We start from the raw sequence: 6,000 nt of genomic DNA, 5'->3' as shown, positions 1-6,000 counted from the left end.
CACACACCCCGGCTTTGTTAGCAGCGTTATTTTTACAGTCCTCAACCAAGGAACTGAAGCCCCCGAGCACACTGGTGATTTGTGCTGAGGGCAGAGAACAGCAAAGCAGGAGATCACACACCATCGAGACACTGAGGACAGGCAGAGCAAGCACTTTTGCCATCCAAAGTCTAACAGTTATCTAAGTGAAGGGGCTCTCCTTCACTGCTGGGATGGGCTAAGGGGGTTCACACAGCCTGGTTTGCTCAGCTGGTGTGAGGTATGGTTGTCCCTTCATGCCCTAACACCTTGTTCTGCACAAGCACTGAGCTGTGCCTTCAAAATACACATGGTAGAGGTAGGAAAAACGGTGTAAATTAACCCATTTCTTTTAAAAAGCCAAACAAAACTCTCATTGAAAAAAAAAACAAACCCTACAAAAAACCCTGTTCACAGAATATTATACATGATAGTAACATGATTTGTTACTTTTTAAGTAGGAGTTTGAAGAAGGTTGTCAGCTTACGGTTATCCTTTATTAAAATCCTGTAGGTCAATATGGGAACCACTACCCTTTATTGAACAGATAAATTATACATACCAACAAAAATTCATCAGAAACGAAAAGTCAAGGGCTTTTTTCTCCAGCTCTCCCAAGATCTTTGAGCATACTGTGTAATACACAGTATATGTGGTTTCCATTATGGAAAAAATGGTTTGTTGACTGTGGCAGGCTGTGATTAGGCTGTGATATAAAGCAGGGCCAGTGTAACACTCCGTGTTCGTACACCGTGCATCACAATGGGACCTCAGCCTGGGTTGCCTGTTTCTTGTGCCTGCTGTAATAACCATCATTAACAACAAGAGTGGAGTGGATAGAAAAGCTCGTTTCTTTGCATATAGTATACAAAGTCAGCCTATGAGTTCCATAAAAAGAAAGTGATGTTACACTGACCCATACTAAACATGAATGGAACTAACGAATGAGCTTCTCTCCAACACTGTATTTGATCAGTGAAATCTAAAAGCATCACAAACAATTCAACCTGGATAAACGGCAGACCTCTGTATAAATAAAATTGGTTTTGAAGATGCTCCATCACAACGCTTCTAGTACTTTCAGAAACCAGGTAGAGCATGTTTTTTCCAGGGTTTAGAATTAAACACAGTTCCATAAATCTGTAAGCTAGTTGAGCTTGCAAAAATGCAAGTTCATTTTTATTTTACCTCAACTGGTTTCTACTTTAATGCTGGACTGGCCTCAAATCCCTGAAAGCACTGAAGATACAATCAGCTGCTCTATCTGAGGAAGGCCAGGGACACTTCTAGATGGTGGAGGTTGCAAGAGACTGCTGCCAAACTATCTAAAGGACAGAGTAGTATAGCAGGTACAATGGGAATGGGAAGAAAAAAAATAAAAATAATCAGAGATGCTGTGTAGATGCTGTAGAAAGAGGGACAATGTTGGATCACAGGAGAGCTCATAGAAAAAAAAAAACCAAAGATGAGTAGACTCGTGAAAGATCTTGACATTGAAAAGAAGCATTCCTTGGTCATGCAGGAATTCAAAGAGAGAAGAAGTTACAAGGTCACTGCAGAAAGCTCAATGTAACTGTGTGTTCTCTGGATTGGAGGGAGGTTTTGTGCATACTAGGATGCAAGAGGAAAAGAGGCTGCAGCAGCCAGCACAGGAGATGTTGAAAGAGATCTTTAGGTGGAAGGAAAGAAAAGAAACATGGTGTTATCTGAGCAGAGCTGTTCTGATCTCTTCTGAAGAACTGGTGAGGAAGCTGGCAAGGAAAGGACTCTGCTGGGCTTGTCGCAGTGGCCACACCAGTGAATAGCCCCCAGTGACAGAGAGCCACTTGTCACCAGGGTGAAAGCTTTGGAAGGTCACAGAACCACAGCCTGGCTGGTGGGAAGGTGTGGATAACTGGCTAGCTGAAAAGGGTCACATAGACATAGTCCAGCTGGCTGGACAAAAATGCACATCGCTCTCAGCTTATCTGAAGTAAAGCAAAATACACTGTCTTTGGCTGTTCTTGTTACACAATAACAGGAAGATTTCGGTGGGAAAAGAATGTTGCAGGTGGGAACAGAAAACTACAGAAGAGAAACTAGGGGCGGGCTTGATATTTAGGCAACTAACCAATAATGAGCTTAACTTTTGTAATATGTATGAGCTAATTATAACAAGGCATAAAAGGTGACTGTAAGGTACAATAAACGAAGTCTGCTGATCACTCATATTGAGTGACTGTGTCTTCCCTCCATCGCAACAGGAAGGGACCTCCCAGACCATGTAGTCCCAACCCCCTGCCCTGGGCAGGGCCACCAGCCACGAGAGCAGGGTGCTCCCAGCCCCGGCCCACCTGGCCGTGAACCCCCCCAGGGCCGGGGCAGCCACCACTGCTCGGGGCAGCCTGCCCCAGCGCCTCACGCCCTCACCGGGAAGTTTCCCATCTCTGGCTTTCTTTGCTTTTCCTTTGTGAGCAGCTCCCATTCAGATGCTGTGATAAAGCAGGTTTCTCATTTGCATTTTCCAAAATGGGCCGACGTTTTGTTTGCTTTTATTTAAAATTCTTTCCTATGACCTTGGCTGGAGAAAGCCCACAAATTACTTCTGCTATTTGACTTGACTGCTCAGAGGAAGCAGAGGGAGGAACATTTCAGTGGTTCTCAGCCCGCACACGTCAGCAGCAGCTGCCCGGTGTCTCCCAGGTTTCAGCTTCAAGAACTCAGCCTTCCCAGCAAGCCAGTTGGATAAGAAAAAACACAGTATAGATAGGAAATAGAACATCGCGTGTATCTAATTACTGTTCCTCTGCTGCCCTAACAATTAAGAGCAATACAAAACGATCTGTGGGCTGTCACCCTTGCACCCTGACTCTGTGTGTATTCTGAAGGGTTGATTTCACACTCAGGGGGGCACACGGCACACGAGAAAACAAAGACCCCTATTTTTTCCAAAGCAGCAACTGATTGTGAAGGCCCTTGCAGCAGTTTGTTACAGCCTGTGTCACTGAAAATGCTGCCAAACATTCAAAAGAGACAAGCAAAGATCTGAAAGACCTGCAGAAAATAAAGCCAATCATCAGGGCTGGGATTTTCCAAGGGAAATTAAGTGGGACAACCTTACTGAAAAGCGGACCTAAAACGCTGTTAATATTGCTGTCTTGCTGTGACCAAATTAACTTTTGTGTGACTTAGAATAGACCTGACAACTCCATATGTGATCCGAAATAGTTTTGTAGAATGCCAGACTCTTTCATTCGCATCCATTAAGAAGGTTTTCTGCCTTCTGCAGCCTAACCACAGGCAAGGGGCAACGCTAATGAGGGAGGGGCTGAGCGAGGGGCTGAGGCTCCCAAGCACAGACGTCAGGTGTGAAAAAGCAAGGCTGGGTGTCACGGATGCAGTGCTTCATAGGAAGATGTACAAGATATATTTTCTATTGAAAACCCTACCCTCTTTGTTCAAGGAAGTCTAAGTGGTTTCACCTCTCTGTTGCAAACAATTCACTTCCTCCTCCTCCTGCTCCTCCTCCTCCTCCTCCTCCTCGCAGGAGGAAGCTGCGGGGATTTTAGGCAGAACGTTAACCCCAGAGAGGCCACCTCTGAAATACACCTACGTGCACGAGTCACTCACGGCTGCCTCAGAAACACCGGTTTGCTGGCTGACCTATTTCTGGCTTTGGCAAAGGAGAAGAAGAAAAACAACCCACCACTGATTTTGCAAGTAGTTGTTCTGTGGAATAAACCAGACAAAACCTGGTGTTTATTTTGCTTTCTGGGGATCTGTCAGAGAGGTCAGTGGAGAAGTTACAGAGATTTAGAACACGACATAAAGAGAACTTGCTTTCAGTTCAAGAGGTTGATACTTCCTAAAGCTACCCACCTGCCCCAGATTTCCCCTTCCTGCAAGAGTTTGATAGAAAAATAAATCTTATAAAGGCCAAACCCTGTGAATTACAAAGTGCCTTTGATTCCCCAGAGGAGGGGTTTAGAGCAGGCTCTCGAAGACTGACGATAAGTGATAACCCTCTGTGCAGGCTCCCAGCATGAAAGGTGGCCACAAGCATCCTCGAGCATCCTCTCTCAATGGCACTGTCTTCCTCCTTTCACAGCCCCTGCCCTTGCCTCCGCTCAGCTCGCTCCCACTCCTGCTGCCACACAGCAACGAGCCCTATCTTAGCCCATCCTGAAGCAGCTGGGGTGTCCTCTCCTGGAAAGCTGCTCTGTGCTAACCAGTTAGAGAAAAGCTGCTCCCGAGCCCCTGGATGGGCAACTGAGCTGATCTCTCCTGCAGCAACCATGGCTTTGCCCCGCTGGAGGCTCCGTGGAGGCAGAAATGCTGGGCTGGAAGCAGATGGGTACCTCTGGCCCCTGCAGACCCTCCATGCCACACCAGTGCTGGGTGCAGGACTCCAGGGAGGCACCGGCACAAAGGGGCTGGGGCAGGCAGAGGGGAGCAGACATCATTTCTGCCAGGTTTCAAAGGCTCTGACTTTTAATACTTGGTTTTGTGAAGGGTGGAGGCAGAAAAGCAGAGGTTGTTTGTAAGATGTAGTTTCCCAGACAGGTGCAGCGCTGCTGGGGATTACATTTACCTCAGGTATAAGTCATTAGGCTTAGCAAATGGAAACACTGAGGGTCTTGTGCATTAACCGAGAATCACGGCACTGGCTGCAGTCATCTTAGAAAGAAGAAAACAAGTGACATCTGCCCACGCAGAGCAAAGTTAAATGGGAAGCAGGAGACAACACCATGACAACACCCAGCAGCTAATTTATGGGTTTTTTATCAGGACAAGATGAATGCAAGAGCAGCCAGGCTGGGTGAGAGGAGAGGTCTTTCCAGTGCTCTTCCCTGTCCCTGGCAGTAGCCACCGTGTGGGGACTGGGAAAGCATGTAGCAAAACTTCCCCAGAAGATTTTAACTGAGGGTTTGAGGAGCTGACGCCTCCCTCTGAGCCTATAAGCAGAGGGCTGGAAATGCCAACGTGCTGACTCAAGTCCTGTGCTGGGAAGCATGGAAGTAAAATGCCCTTTGAGGCCAATCCGAGAGGAAAAGCTGAGGTTTAGGACTACAACGAAGCCTTGTGCAGTGGCCCTGTGGCAAGGAGGCATGCAGAAGGGGCAGGCACCAGGGCAAGTGCAATCATTGCCCAGCCCATGCTTTGCTCAGCAAGTGTCTCGGCCACAGCTGATGCAGCTGAGTGCGTGTCTCGGGGGGTAGGCGCAGGAGAGGGGCTCGCAGGACACCCTGCTCCTATTCCTGTGTCTGCCTCAGGAAGCCAAGCCCAGCCACCGTGACCTCCCCATGGTTAACACAAGAAAGCTCAAACGGAGCAGGAAAAAGTTGATCAATTTGTGGTGAAAGAGAGGCACGTCACTCACACAAGAAAAACCATGATGGGACAATCAGTTGTCATTAATGAAGCCCTGGATAAAAGAGATGAGGAAGCAGAACAGCATGCTCTCACCTGGCTCCTGCAATTACGCAGCCAGAAATATTAAGCATAATTAGGCAGAGACACCTATTTCTGGAGGTAGGAAAATGCAGCGGAGTGCCTAAAGTCAGCTCCTCTAAGAGAGCGGGGAGAGGGGCTCCGGAGAGCGAGCGCACTGCCTGGGAGGCACTCGCGATGGCTTGCCACGCTCTCCTCGTGGCCCCCAGGGAGCACGTCTTGCATCCAGGGGGCACAGCGATGCAGGAGAATCCACAAGCTTTGGCAGCAGAATTATTGAAGATTTCATAACCCAGGGCCTTTTCCCATGCCTGGGGGGAAAATGCTTGCTCAGCACCTAGCAATCAAGCCTGCCAGCCGGACCTGTCAGGTATGTTTGGTATTCGGAGAGGTGAGGAGGGAGTTCAGAGGGGCTGCAGAAACAGCAGTTTCTCCCTAGCCAGAGGCTGTGTCTGCCAGTGAGATGATGAAAGAACATCCAAGCTGAAAACAAAGGCGGCTAGGTGGGAAATTCCCCCCATTGTAAGTGTAAAGAGCATTTTCCTAGTAGGA

This window comes from Falco rusticolus, chromosome 8 (genome assembly GCF_015220075.1).
Source record: "Falco rusticolus isolate bFalRus1 chromosome 8, bFalRus1.pri, whole genome shotgun sequence".
In the NCBI taxonomy this organism is placed as follows: Eukaryota; Metazoa; Chordata; class Aves; order Falconiformes; family Falconidae; genus Falco; species Falco rusticolus.
The sequence above is the reverse complement of the archived record's forward strand: the minus strand, read 5'-3'. Positions refer to the sequence as shown.